General features: G+C 36.8%; 1 long non-coding RNA gene across 1 annotated transcript in view; it reads left to right on the top strand.

Annotated features, from left to right (window-relative positions):
• The first annotated feature begins 50 nt into the window (after positions 1-50).
• LOC108506871 overlaps positions 51-15,835 on the top strand; it is a 31,130-nt gene continuing 15,345 nt past the window's right edge. Inside the window, exon 1 of the long non-coding RNA XR_001877887.1 lies at positions 51-248. This is a non-coding gene — a long non-coding RNA (uncharacterized LOC108506871). The remainder of the gene's footprint in view (positions 249-15,835) is intronic.

The raw sequence follows: 15,835 nt of genomic DNA, 5'->3' as shown, positions 1-15,835 counted from the left end.
CCTGACTGACTGGGGGAGGCGTCCAACCCGCGGTGCGTGTGGGCGGCGGGCGGTGTGGGCGCGGCGTGTGCGGCAGGCTGGGCTGCACCGCAGCGCATACACTACAATGGCTGCTGGAAAGACGGGAAAGCAAACAATTTCCAGGCCCGCCGCGTCCAGCCCGAAATATGGGGAAAAAATTACAGAAAAATCGGAGAACACTGTAAAGGGTGGAAACGGGGCGCAGAGGGGATGCTGAGGCTCCCGCGGTGAGTCTGCTGCGGGTTTGGGGGGCAGGCGCCGGGGTTTAGCAGGGAAATATCAGGGTTATTTAAATTATGAAGGGGGAGGAGGAGAAGGAGGGGGGAGAGGAGAGAGGAGCAGCGAGCAGTGAGGAAAAGTTTGTGTTAACCATCCCTCCCTTCCATCCCTCTCCCCGCCATCTCCCGCAGCCCCCCGCCGCCCCGCGTCGGACCCCCCCCCACGAGGGGAAAAGCAGGGGAGGGGAGGCGAGGCGAGAGGTGCCCCCCCCTTCCCCTCCCTCGCGGGGAGAAAGAGATGATTTTCAGAAAAACCTCTCTCAGGAGTTTCCTCCACTCCTCCCCTCCCTCCCCGCGGCGCTATGTTGGTTCGCGAGCGAGCGGGCGAGGCGGCGGGGCTGCCCGGGGGACGACAGGAGGGCGCGGGGTGCCCGCCGCCGACCCCCGCGCCGGGCCGGGGCCGGGGCCGCGGGGCAGGGGCAGGGGCAGGAGCTGCGCGGCCGCCCCCTCCCCTCCTCGCCTCTCCGGAGCCTGTGCTGTGAATGCAGTGACAGCGGCGAGAGCGGCGAGAGAGGGAGCGGAAGACATTAGAGACCGCGGTGCCGAAAAATGAGGGAAAAAATTAATATAAATTCGCCCACCGCCTCAAACCGGACAAATTTCGCACAGAAATTTCCCCCGTGGACCCGGCTACCCGTGGGGTGTCCCCCGGACCTGGCGGCTGCGGCTTTGGGGGGATCCGGAGTGACTTTGGGGCACTCGACCCCCCTTTCCCGTCGTTTTTTGGACAAAAGTTTTTTTTTTCGTAATAAAGAAACGAATTTGCCTGCTCTCTCCCTCCGAGTGGCCCAGGAGCTTTTCCCTTCCCCATCGGTATGTGTTTAGAGAAAAGTGTGAACCCAAGTAAGTGCTGAGTCGTGTTTCATTGGGGAGGGGGGTTTTGCTAACTGAAAGCAGGAGAGATCCGGAGAGAGAGAGAGAGAGAGCAGGGACAGCTTGTTGTCAGTATCATAAACAACCAAAATGGAGGGAGAACTGAGGCATATAACAAAATAAAAATCAGAAAAAAATGCCAAAAAATACCTAAAAATCGGAGCTGCTCCCCCTTTTCTTCCTCAAGGTAACAGAATAAAACCCGTGTCTTCCCGAGACCGTTTTAAGGTTTCAGGGAGCAAGGAGTTAATATTTATTATTTTTTTTTTGTTGATGAATTCTTTGGAAAGGCAAAAGCCTCTTATAACTCGCCACCGACAATGAGAAAACGTGAAAATCCCTTTCAGGAGAGAGAGGTAGGGGGAGATGATGGTGCAGAAAGTGTGTAACTTGGGGGTAATGTGGAGTGATCCTAGATAAGATAAATGCTTTATGTGCTGCTTTATAACTTCCTTTTTTAATGCTTTTTTGGTATGTTTGGGGGGGTTCGGGGAGATGGGGGCTCCTTTCTTTGCCTCTGTCTTTTTCTTTCCTTTTTTTTTTTTTTTTCGGACCGGAATGTAATGCCTTTGTAGTGTCACTTTCCTGATCTAATTAGGATGTGTGAGGCAAAGAGTAAACCTTTCCGGTTTATAAAGTGCATTTTCGTTGTCTTTGAATTTCAAGTTTTCCTGGTAGCTCCCTCCTCTATTTAAACTGGATTCTTCAGAGTAGTGTGGGGTTGAGGTAATGCTCCATAGGGAAAGAAGAGAGGGCTCAGGGGCAGGGCACCTCTTCTGCGGATGGTTGCTGATTTCCCTGGCACGTTCAGTTCACCTGTTTGTCTCCTACAAAGAATGTATTCTGCAGTCTCCTCGTTTTATTTATATAAAATAATGATGCCTCATCTCACCTCACGTTGAAGTTAATGCGAAAGTGCTGCTGATGTTGGTTCCACGTGGGATCAGGGACATAGCAGGACATTTTAAAGAGACAGCTTCTCTTTTCCTAGGGTTATCATCACCTCTGCAGCACCTCTGCCTTTAGCAGAGGGATGGTTCGTTGTTGGTTTTTTTTAATGGAAAGCTATCAAATCGGCCCTGGTCTGATAAGTTAAGGCAGGATAACAGGGAAAAACGTGCAGATTCGTTGGGATCAAAGCAATTCTTTTGTGTGTAGCAGGTCTTTAGGGGAGTTTTCTTGTGTGTTAATTGAGATGCTGTGTTTTGGAGAACATTTTTTGGAATGCATGTTGTAGAAATAAAATAGTCTCAGGTTGTTTAATGTTAAGACCTAGTGCTGTTCTGCTAGCTGTGAATTCCCTGGGAGGAGATGAATTCCCTATGCGTGTAGGGCAATTTCATAGACATTTTGTAAAAGTTGTGAAGTGCATTATTTTTACTTTGAATACATTCAGTTTTGTTGGGAACACCTGAGTTTGTTGAAAAGCTTGTTCTGTACTTGAATCTCCTGAACAGTCCCCAAAGGTTTTGAAAATAGTGAAAGTAACTGTAGGTTTTAATTGGCCAAAGTAGGGGCTCCTTATAAGTACACCTTAGCTGTGTAGTTATAGCATCACTTGGAAGAATTGCCTCTGGCATTGTTTAAAGAAAGAAAAATCATCCTAACTGTGGTCTAGTTTCATGTATATGTGTGCATGTGTGTGTGCATGCATGCTTTTAGCATGGGTTCTGGCTGATACAGTTTTATGCTTGATTTGTAACTTGCAAATGTTTAACTGTAATGATGTGAAATGCTCTGCTTATCCCTATTATCTCCTATGTATTTTAATTTTCAGTGAAATATCCTATTTAAAAAAAATAACATCGCCTCTTAACGTGGTAATTTTATATCTTTATGAGAGTTACAATGTTTCCTTTACATTTGCTTTGGTTTTTTTAGTCTTTGTATTTAATTCTGGATTGAAAGTTGAATACAGGTATGTGGTTCTTGAGAGCAAAGCTGAAGTACTGAACTTGTAGGCAGGCTATTTCAGCAAATGTTTTCTTTGAATCTGTGGAAGTTGAGTATCAGTTGTGATAGCCCTCTGTGTTCAATAGCATGTGCTCACAAATGATGTGTACCTTTACTACAAGGGTGACCAAAGAAGCTTGTTGTCTAGATAGCCTGGTGGTTAAAAATTTGGGAAGAAATCTCAAAGTTTTCCAGTGACTCACAGTTGTGAAAATTAAATCACATTAACTACTTTTAGGCTAGAAAAAAAAGGCTCATTAAGGAAAAAAGATTAATCAGTTTGTATAAAGGAATGAACTTTAACATTTTTCCAAAACTGCCTTTTATGGTTTAGAGATTCAGACTTAAAAGTTCCTTTCTGAATATTTCTTAACCTGATCTATTATTTTTATGGACTGAAGTAACATTACCCTGGAATGCATAGAAATTTGATAAATTAATAGCAGTATACTATGTGTTGGTGGTTTTAATGTACCAGGGTAGATAGACAGATACTAGTAGATGTGCAGAACTAACTTAAATAAACTAGTTAATGGTATTGAGAACAGTATTTAAGAACTCTTCAAATGCTGTATCTGTGACCACCAGTATGAAGTGTTTAATATGTTACTATATTTTTACCTAATTAAGAACTTCTTAATCATTAATATTGTAATGCTGAAAATAGGTATAGGCACTGGTAAGAACAACATGAAAGAAGCACGTGTAGTGCAGTATCCTTCTTGACTTACAGCTATGTATTACAAATTAAATTCAGTGTATCCAACCATAGTACAAAATTCAGGACACAGGGAGGAGAAAGAGGAAAGGGTGTTCTCACAGAATTTGATGCTGTTCTAAACTGGGTTTAATTTAAGGTATAGTCCAGATAGTGATAATAATAGCAGAAAATAAATGTTGTTTAGGATTTTTTTTTTACAAACTTACTCTCTTTCGTAGAAAACTGAATTTTTCTTACAGTGATGAAGTGTTTTTTTAATAAAAATAGAAAGTAACTTTCAAAGCTTCCTTAGTTCTAAGAGTTAAGATAATCTCCTGTATTATGAGTTGGTCTGATTCTATACATGATACAGTATGATTTTTTCAAGATTTTCTAAAATTAAAACACCTGAAGAAACAAATGCTATGGGCTGTTGTTGGTAAAGTTACCCTACTTTTTGTAGGTAAACTGGAGAGCTGTAAATGTGTTAAAATCCTTCTTAGATACTTATCATTCCTATTCAAAACTGTTTAAAAGTTAATAACTGCAGTATTCTACAACAGTACAAGCAAATACACGAATCTAAATTGATATGCATTCAGCTTTCCTTGAATGCTTAGTTCAAATGTGTCTCTTGGTGTGTACTTTTAATTTAGTAATTATCCTGAAAAAATTAGTTTCCCAGCATAGAACTTTTGAGATTTAAATTAAGAAACCTTTGAAAAGTTTGTGTAATTCCAAAAGGCACTACATACTAAGCACAGACACTTCTAATGGTTGTCCATCTCTGCAGCTAGTTAGTCAAAATGGTGCCCTTAAGTCTCCTCCTTTCAGGGTATTACATGTGTTTTAAAATTAATGGGTTAAAGAGGGTACTGCTCATGTTCTAAATAAACCACTGTTTGCAACTGTTCAAGGTTATTTTGTTAAAATGGATGTTTTGCTTCAGAGTCTAAAACATAAGTTTTAAAAATTTTTTATGAAATTGTTTATAACTTCTTATGTTGTCAAAACCAGATTTTGTGAACAAATGCTTTTTGGGAGGGTTCTTGAACAACTTTATCTGTTTACCAAGGGGAGATATTCTGGAAAACATGAAATATGTTAGAGCACTTAGACCATTCTCAAATCAGTGTAGAGTTAAAAGGAGCTAGCAGTCATCACCACTGAAGTGATAGAGCACTTGCTTTCATGGAGATATTCTCCAAATATCTGCTACTAGAAAAGATTTAGCTTGCAGAGCTTTTGAAAAAAAATGTGCAGTATTTATCCACTGAACTTCTAAGCATCTTTAACCAATTACCAAATGTTTAGGTAGCCTTAAAAAACTATTTAAAAATAATTCAAATATTAGACCAAAGTAACATTTGTATTGATCAAATGTAAAATGTTTAAATTTTTGAAGCGTAAGGGGTTTTTTTGCATTTATCTGAGCATTTTGATAGTAGAGAATTGTGTGTTTTTCCTGCTAATAAAAAAAAAAGACATCTAGAATTTAATTTAATTTATTTTGATTTTTAAATTGTGTGATCTTGTAACTTGAATGTAAAACATTGATTAACTCTCAATATAATCACTTATACAGGTGCTTATGTATGTTTTAATTTTTCAAGAAATATTTATCTGAAATTGCATAGATTGCAGTTATTAATGCATTTTAAATGAACAGTTTTCCACCAAAGATCAAATGCAAGAAATTCTAATTGTATGCAACTAAAGAAAACGTAATATTTAGCAAAACTGGTCACCGTTGCTGCAGGTTCAGCTTCACTTTTATTTAGATTGGCTTGTTAAAGTGTTTTTTATCTACTTCAGTATCAGTGTTCACCTGTTATTGTATCATCTTAAGACGAATAGCAAAAATGAACAGAATGAGAGGATTTTTTTTAATTTTTTGACAAGATATAAAATGCTTTTTAAAGTAGCTTTGTGCTAACAGTTTTAAAGTATGGGGCCTTCTCATAGGTTATATTAAAATTGTTAATATTTAAATGGACCCTGCATGTCTAGTAAGCAGTTACTGTAGGATCATGGCATTAAAATTAACCCCTGTACATAGCAGAGTTTTGAGGTGACTGACTAAGTACATACTTGACAGTGAGGAGTGGAAAAGAATATGTGGTTATTCTCATGTTGAAGGAATAAATCAGTTCTATTATAGCCTTCTCTGTAATAACTTCTGTCCCCTTCCTAGTTCATTGTCTTTGCAGACTGTAAAAATACCTTGTTAAATACATTGAAATACCTGTCCAGAGCGATGGGCTATTTTTTCATGCTCAGCCCTTGTGGTTTTGATAGACTTACAAGATGGCATGGGGAGAGTAGCATGTGGCCCAGTGTGCATAATTTTATTTTATTTGTTTAGAGGAAAGGAAAGAGAGGAAAAGAAAAAATAGGTCTGAACTGGTATAAAACCAAAAAGTGAGATAGATACAACGAATATAGACAAGTGTGGCTATCATACACAGAACAGTAACTTAAAACTCTGGAGTAAAACAGCTCAAATCAGATTTGAGAAAGTCAAGTGGGAATGAGCAAAGTAAAACCTAACAATTGCCATCAGAAGTAATTAAGAAATAACTATGTAAAGGAACTTGGAAAAATGCAAAAAGTGTCTGTTACAGTAAACTGAATTGCTATAATCTTCTTTTGCACTTAATGTGCTAAATTCCTCTCTCAAGGAGAATATCCCTAGAAATCAGATTAGAAGGTGTTTAAAGGGAATTATTTGTCAAAGTTGTTTTTTCACTGAAGTTAGGATAACTAATAATAATCTCTTCCATATTGCTATAATAATACTTCATTTGATATCATTTAACCATGCAGATTGCACATAGACTTACTTGTGTATTGTACAGGTAATTTACCTAGTAGCCTGACACTGTATTACTAACCATGAGAGCTTTTCTTTATGGTTGTGAGTCACATCAGATTTGGCAGTCTGCAAAGCATGAAGTATTTCATATGAAATAAGATGTAGATGGTTGATTTTGCCTTATGCACATTTACTGTGAATTGACAAGTAATCAGAAAGGAAGGAGAATGTCAGAAAACTTACCTTCCCTCTTCATGTATTGAGTATGTATTTGTGTACTACAGGGTATCAGATTTGCTAGGGCATGAGTTTTCTAAAAAGCCCTGCAAATCACCTGATTCTGAATTAATGAGATCTCATTACACTAAGTGTTTGAACAGCAGAAAGACCCTGTGTATGCAAATCAGATTTTACTGTCCCAAGTGCTTGTCACTCCTAATAAAGCTCTTTACTGTGTGGTATATGTATTTATCATGAATGTTACATTTATATGTAATAGATACACAGACACATTTTGAGGAAACATCTGGCTGTTCAGATAGAATGTAATGTCTTTTGAATCAGTTGTGATATAGGAATCTTTTTTTAAAAGAGACCTTTTTGAAGAAAAGGCAAAAAGAGAGATTCTGGCAGCTTGCTATTAAATTTCAATCAAGCCAGTATATTTAGTAATAAAACATTTACAAGTTTGTAAATGTTAAGTTTCTTCAAACTCTTACTGTCATGTGTGGAATTTTCATTTATACTAGTTGTGCATTTACTGCAGCTGCCTACATGCAGGGCTTAGTAGTACTGCATTTATCACATGCAAGTATAGATACAATATAAATATGTAAAAGTAGAAATTGCCTGCAGCTGTTCTTATGTTTTCATAAGACGATACACTCCAAAGGTGTAAATTTATGGTGTTAGCTACCTGCTATCAGTTACTGGTACTCTTCTCCTCACAAGTACTTTAAGAAGAGCGAGTATTAAACTAAAATAAAACAAATATAAAATCCTGCCAGGGTTTCATGCTCTGTTTAAAAGCTAAACATAGACATTGTTCAAGCTTATTTTGTTCACTGGAAGTTACTGTGGTCGATACTCGCATAATTTGTTTCATCTAGGACACTAGGAAACGGTGAACCACATAGCTTAGAGAAGAGCTTAGACATAGCTGATCACAATAGATGCCAGTTAATTTAAATATTTGGATTTTTTTTTCCTCTGTGACTTGACAGTTTTCTTTTATTCTTTTGAATACTAGGATTGTGTTTAGACTAAACCACTTCTAATTATGTCCCAGCACAAACATATAGCTTATGGCTATATTTTAATCAGTTTCAGAAAAAGTAATAAAAATATTATTGCGTCTGTCAAAGGACGGTGTTGCTACATGCTATTTTAAATGGTGTTTAAGTACAGTTATAAGCATACCAGTACAATGAAATCAGCTCTATTCCTAAACAACAAAGTTACATTATTTTTTACTTAAAAAGTTAACCCAGAATCCTAATATGTTAATTATCCTAATTATTCAGGCTGGTTTTAATATGTGTTGAAATTACTTTAAAAAGTATATATGAAATATTTATATCAAACTCGTTTAATTTCTCATTACTTGTAAAATGTAATGTTTTCCCAGTTATAATTTTAAAGGGTTTTTGTCTTAGCTGCATGAGAGTATCTTTTCATCTGGATACACTCTTTTCTGAACCCAGCAGTAATTTCACTTACTTAAAGCTCTTTTATTCTCTTGGAATGAATCTGTGTCTCATTAAATTTTGATATTGATCGTTTTTGTACTACAAAAATTGTACTGAGGAGTACTGTGTCATTAACTTGAGCTGGTGATGCTACAAGTATAAAAATTGTGTGTAGAGTAACACTGGAAATTTAGTCATAATGGTGTTTGGATGATGGGAATAGACCCCAACTGGACGAATGTTAAACTAACTTATGAGGAAAAGATGTCAGTTTTTGTAGCCTTGTAGCATTAGTCAAATATGTACTATACCTATTTCTCATAAGAATTACTCAAACACACTCCTAGTATGAATTGCTGTAGAAGGCAAACAGAAGTCTAGATTATACTTTCAGTATTGTTAAATGATGAGATGAGTTTCCTGGAACAAAAAACAAGTTTTAGAGGTCTCCCCTGCAGTATAATATTATTTCACCTTTGAAAACTTGGCCACTTCAGAGTATTTGAGAACAAGTAAGTTAAGTTCATCTTGAGTAACACATTTTGGTTTCTAGTACAGTTTTTATCTCTGCATTATGTAAAACAAACTTCTTGCTTTTCATTATACTTAAATATTTGTACTGAAAGGAAAGTTCATTTAAGCAGTTTTTAGCTGCATTGGTTGCTCATCCATTTAATTGGAGTAGCAAGGTGCTTTAGTTTAAGGAGGTTGAATATGTATTATTATTTTTATTATTTCTATAGTTTGACTAATAAAAATACTGAACATAAAACGAGACTGAATTTTTCTTCAAGCCTTGAATGAAAAGGGAGGTGTGATCAAGAAGGGGCTCTGGCAACTTAAATCACTGCCTCTCAGTCCTTTATTTGTGATATCAGTCACACAGTAATGTTGCAACCTTGAAACTGATAATATATTCAGTTATCTTGAGATGAACTCTGTAATTCTTCATTAGGCAGATTAAATTTCCTAAAGGTTATGTCTGAGTAAGTACTCGAGTATTGTGCTATTTATTCTGGTTTTTAGTAGGAACCAAGCAATAGAAAGTCTCTCAACTCTGAGCAAACCATTTCTCAAAGATTTAATGGATGCCCTAAACTTAATGGGCTTAAGACTTAATGGATGTCCCCTATACTTGTCATAGTTTTAGTTGTTAAATTGTGGTTGAAGGTTCAAATAATTCATTCTGCTAAGATCTTCATCATAAAGGAGGTAGTTTGGTATTTGAAGGTAGTTTTAGCATAAAAGTTTTATGTAGGTAGCTTAACAAAAAAGCAAAAAGGCAGGCAGAAATATGTTGTCAGGTTGCAAGTACTCTGTTCTGTGAAGTAGTACTTAAATCCCATTTCTTACATTAGGATAGTGAGACTCAGTTTGAAGAAGACAGAGTGTAACTGATTTGTTAATTCTTCCTTCCCAAATACATGTAAAATTTGCCACCACTTTGGCTGACAACAGCCTCTGGACAGGGATTTTTTTATAAGGGCGTGTAGTGATAGGACAAGAGGTAAAACTGACAAGAGGACTGGATTTGATTTTAGGAAGAAATTCTTTATTCGTGAGGGTGGTGAGGCACTGAAATGCATTGCCCACAGAGTGTTGTGGGTGCCCTATCTCTGGAAGTGTTCAAGGCCTTTGAGCAACCTGGTCTAGTGGAAGGTGTCCCTGCCCATGGCAGGGGGATTGGAACTGGATGATTTTAAGGTCCCTTCCAACCCAAACCATTCTACAATTCTGTAATATATCCAGATTTTTTGTAACTTAGGCCTTTGTAGGAAAGTTGTAAGGTTTGCTGGACAAAGGTCATATTGCATTTGTATCCCTCTAATGAATTAACTGTTACTTAACGGCTTTGTAATTTTGTGATGTGATTTTGTGTTTGGGGGTGCATCTGAGAGCGAATGTTGTCAAAATTACTTCAACTCCCCTCCCAATGCATGGCAGAATTCTGGCCTGAAGAGCAAGTGTTCTATCCTCTTGCTTTGGGTATTTTTAGACTGGTTATGTGGAGTAAAAAATTAATCCTTTGGTTTTTTTCACCTCAACTTATTGCATTTGTCAGTTGCTTAGGAAGTCTGTTTCTTGGTATTTTTTTTAGTGTGTTGCAGTGGCTGGCAAAGTTATTAAATGATATGAACTACAGAATTTTTTGGTGGAAGAGGGAGATTTTTTCCTGTCTGATCCTGACCAGATTATTTGAAAGTTTCCTTTGCCTTTTCAACAGTGCTTTGCTATAAATGAAAACAAAATAAATTGAACAAGCTGTCAATAAAAATGCATGTCCCAGGTTCCTCTGACAAAGCTTATCAAAATCCAGTTGGATGCTAACAATTCTTTTCTCTGCGACCTTCAAGACGTGAAGCTTCTATTTCATGCTTTCCAAATGTCACCATTTCCATCTATCAAATTCTAGGTAGGTCATTAGTAACTATACAGTAGTAACTGTATGGTCTGTAGTGCTAACATATTAAACCTGTCTTAGAATGAGAGATCTGTGTTAAAGCTGAAGTGCTGCTCAGGGAGCGAGTGGTATTTCCCCAACAGCTTTTTTTTTTTTTTTTTTTAATATTGCAACATGCATTTGAGATTGTTTCAGGTAGCACTCATGAAAAGGGGTGATCTTTAAGGTTGCCCAGAATCAAGCTGTTCAGCAGGTTTTTTTACATGTTCAAACCAGTATTTTTTCAGGTTCATTCGGAAATTGGTGGTCATTGAGGGTACATCATGGAACAGTAGAGTCATGTGCTTCTCGGCAGGGGATGCTGCTTAATGATGGAACTGCAGTGTCCTAAATGTGGAAGGAGCAGACCAGCAGTGAAGGACTCATTGCTTTCTAGAGTGTGAACAGGGAACTGCTTTACTCTGGCTTTTACAAATAAATTAATTATTTGGAATAAGATCCTTCCTTCACTCAGTGTCATTTTGATTTTTTCCTACAGTATCAGAAATGGACACTTCAGGATGATTTTACAAGTCTCTTAACTTGAAAGGGCAATTAGTGTAACCACATATGAAGTTAGAGTGTTTGAAAAATATTTAACTGTCTCGAAAGCAAAGAAAAATAACTACTATACTCATCTGGTGATATTTTTCAACAAAGTAAATAATACTTAGATGTCATAAAAGATGTGTTGAGCAATAGCTTGGATCCCTCAATAAGGGAATGTGTGCTATATGAGTATATTTATTAAAATAATATATTGTGTACATTTAGAAGAATGTAGTTTTCAATAACAAAACCTTCAAAACTTGACCAGAGAAAAAAATTACATTGTGTCCATGTACATCCATAGCTTTTTCTTTTGAGATAAAAAGGTTAGGTACCTAGACATGCATAGGTATTCAGAATCTTCCATGATGATTTTTGGGAGCTGTACAAACACAAAGCTCTTCTGCTACATTCAGATAGTGCATGATAAAGTGCTTTCTAAGGTTAGTGAGTTTGTTGGTTTTGTGGGTCTGAATTCAGAATTAAAAGTGATACATAGAAAAGTGATACTGTGCTGACTTAGTAGCACACAGTATTTTAGTCAAGTGTTGAAAGTGCTTATTATAAAACCTGTATGTGAATGTTATATGGCTCTGGAGTTGACTCTCTAGAAATGTGGATTTTACCTAGGAAAACAATTGTTTTGTTTTGCCAGAACTACAGTTTTCCTCTGGTGTATTTGCCCTTAACTGACTTCTGCTCTGTGATTATTTTTTTTCTTGTTATTTGCACGGAATTGTGCTCATTCTTTTTCCTACAAAAAAATACAAATAGCATTGTACTCCTGCTGTGATTATTATGCATAACACCTCTGACTCAGCAGATCAAAAGTTATGTTTACTGGAAAACAGAATTAACATTTTATACTCTTTTTTAAGAACCCTTAAAAATAGCTGTGTCAAAAGAGATTATACTTTTAACGTGCTAATCCACTAAGCCATCATACATCATTCTGTAGGCAATGTTTTTATCCTAAGCAGCTACCTCTTACTAGAGCCCATCTGAAAGGTTTCAGGACATCCCAGAAATACGCCCATGAAGTTGAATTCTTAAGCAGAGAAACTTCTTTAATAGAATGCGTAATACATTCATTATCAAATTGCAGACTTTTTTCCAAGAATTGTTTTATACGTCAGCATGTTTTGGCCTGCTTTAAGGCATTCTGGCTATTCAAGACAAATTGATGATTAAAACTGGCATATGCCAAAACTTTTTCACAGCGTGAGGGGGTAGCAGTTCCTAATTCTGATGTAGATTATTATGTTGTGATAGTGAAATACCTGAATAGAATGCTATACCGATTAGGGGAAAGATAAAGGGGTGTGCGAATCTATGCCAGCTGGATTGGAGACACTGAGATTCATCTGGATTAGTTGTTTCAATTGCTAATCTTGCCCCATGTCCCTCTGCCACTTTGTTTTCTGAAGTTGTCTTTTCAATGTTTGTAATAGTATACTGTTGCTGAGTAAAGAGTCACACAGACGTGGGAAACCGCAATACTGACTTGGCAGAAAATTCTGTAAAGTGCAAAAATACAACAAAAAGTAGTTCTGCCTTATCTTTTGACTTCAGAAATCTTAGATGTTGCTTGTAAGAACAGTATATATATGGGTGTTAATCTGAAATTTGACTGGAGTTTGACTGGCAGTGTGTACATCAGTGACTAGAATTTTTTAGGTAATAAATACCAATACAAGGAATTTGCTTGTATTTAGTTAAATTACAGTGCAAAGTTTGCTGAAACAGCATAGAAATAATCCTTTTAGTTTATTTTTTAAAATGCTAATTCAGAATGATACAACATGAATGAAAAGTTTAGTTAGTTGTTATTACTTGATACTCTATTCTGGCTAGTTATGGAGCTCTCTTTAATGTTATCTGACAGATTAGAGTATTTAACTTGAAAATGTGCTGCTGCTTGACTGGCAAGCTGGGACATTGCCTACTGTGATTTCCTACTGGCAAGAAATCTGTAAGGATTGTTTCAAGGCAAGCTTGGCCATAATTGAAACAAACAGAGTTAGGTAAGGTTTGATACGCTGCTTTCTTCTTTAGGCCGACTGAAACATCTTTTGGAATTTGTGCCAGTGTATTTTTGGACTGTAGAAGTGTGTTTCGTATAATCTAAAAGACTCCTCGGGTTTGGTGGGAAGTGGGAAAGAGGATATTACGTGATACAGAGTAAAATGAAACATCCTCAGGCCTACACTGAGGATGTAGCAACAGCCCAAAGAACTGTCTCCTCACAGTGTTTTGCTGTAAGGCAGCGTACCAAACAGTATGAGATAGCACTTCCTACCTAGCACCTATAGATTATGTTAATAAATAGAGTATTTTCCACAAGGAGTTATATGTATTAGTAGACTGAAGTGCTATGTGGAAGTAGTTTTGACAGTCTTTATGTAAATTGTTTTTAAATAGACTGTTGAATAAGGTGGTGTTCCAAACAGTCGCAGTTTAAAATCCTGATAAGGCAGGAATTGTTGTGAAGCGTTTTGTTCCAGAGCTGTATACTGAATCGTCCTGGCAGACAGAGTTCTTCATTCTTTCGGGACTGGATTTTCACTGAACAATTAGATGAGGTTACCTACATTTGAAATGATTCCTGAAGTTAACCTAACTGGTGTGAGAATGATAATACTGGAAACTGGTACGTAAATCACTTTGTGGAGCTGGGTAGTTAACTGCATTAGTAAGAAATACACTCTTTGACTCACTGATTTAAATATAAAAAACCCACCAACAAACACCTAGTGAATTTTGTGTGTGGTTAGGATAGGGTATTACTCAGTTGACATGTATGGTCAGTGCAGAAACAGAGAATGTCTCTAAATTCAGCAAGTGGTGTGTGTTGCTCTAAAGGCAGCAAGTGACTCATGTGACTGTCTTAGCAGCTGGGCAGCAAGATTAGAGCGCTACTATGTACACATTCCCTTACTGAGGGGTCCAAGCTATTGCTAAATGAAATTGTATTACTGCCAACAAGTGAATAACAGGCATAAGAAAATATAATAAATAAGTGTGTCATCAGGTTAGTGCAGTAGTTAGTTCAGACAGTCGTTAAAGTAAAGGAAAAAAAAGAGCCCTAACTTTTCCAAGATTCATATTTAAAAGATTTTTGACCTTTTTTTTCAGACTAATTTCATATGAGATTACATGTTAAGCGTTCCTTTCAATTTACAGATTTGCAAAAGTCATCTTGAAATGGCTGTTTCTGACACTGCAGGGGAAAAAATGGGAATGTTAATGAGTTAAGAATCTTATTCCAAAGAACTCATTTATTTGTAAAAGTACTAAAAATATGCTTGTATCATGAAGTATTTTGATTTGAACTGAAATTGGCAAAGTGTATACTTCTTGGTCACTTGCTAATTTGAAGACTTATTCATGATGTTATTCCTCATGTATTTCCTAATTGTAAGAATTTGTGAAGTTTGTTCCAAATTGTCTTTAAGTTTTCCTGGCATGCCAGTATGGATTAGTGGAATATGTATTCTTTTTATTTTTTTTGTGTTTCCCTAATCTAATTTGGGGTTTTTTTGTTCAGATACTTGCTTTTCTTAAGAAAGTTAGTAAACATTTTTGACTGCTTTGTTCTTTATATGCAATGTGTTTACAGTTACACGTTGAATTTCAACTATTATTCATGGATTTAAACTGAAAAGCATCACGCTGTCAAACATTGCTTTAGGACTAACATTCAGAACTCCTTTGAGCCTTGAGGACCAGAGGACATATGCTTGGCTGTTGCAATCAAGTAAATTGATACAGAAATCAAGAAGACGTGAATATGAAGCTCCTTCCTGCTATTTTTAGTGTCAACTTTCAGACGATAATTATGTTTTAAAGATGAGAATGTATTTACCGAAGGGGAGCTTTTATATTTAAAAAGCCAAGTCAGACAAGAGGTCAAACCCGGGATAAATTCCTTATAGTAAAAGAGGACCAGGAGAGTATGTGTTCCTAGTTATCCATGTCCCACTGTCCTCAACAAGGTTAAACTGTTTGTTTGTTATTTTGCTTCAGGTTTTCCAGGTTTCTGCTTTCTGTCTTTTCCTGTCTAGTAATGGCTTTTCTCATCTTGTTACTCTTTCATGTTTATTCCAAGTTTCAGCAGCTTTCTTCAACAGTGGTTTTCATTTGTATCTCCAAGAAAACATGGAGAACATAAAATAAGATTGTCCAGAGTAGTCAGTGCATCTGGAAACTACCTTCTCCAGGTGGACCATCATTTTAATAATACTTCAAAAGACCTTATTGATCTGGCCCTTTTATTTTTGCATGTTAAGATTTTTCATAATCAAGTATCTCATTGTTCAGTATTTTGAAATGTTTGATTTAAAGGAAAAGTTCAGTTTAGGTTTTGTTTTGATTAATTCTTTCCTGAATGCTTCGTTACTACTTTTTTTAATGTACTGTTTTTTCTGTACCACGTTGCTTTTCTATTCTGCTTTCATCATTTTTCAGTCCCATATTACTCATCAGCTGCAAAAGAAAGATGTTTGTGTGCTTATTTCT

Source organism: Lepidothrix coronata, unplaced genomic scaffold (assembly GCF_001604755.1).
Source record: "Lepidothrix coronata isolate B3197 unplaced genomic scaffold, Lepidothrix_coronata-1.0 Scaffold232, whole genome shotgun sequence".
NCBI classification, from domain to species: domain Eukaryota; kingdom Metazoa; phylum Chordata; class Aves; order Passeriformes; family Pipridae; genus Lepidothrix; species Lepidothrix coronata.
The sequence above is the reverse complement of the archived record's forward strand: the minus strand, read 5'-3'. Positions and strand labels throughout refer to the sequence as shown.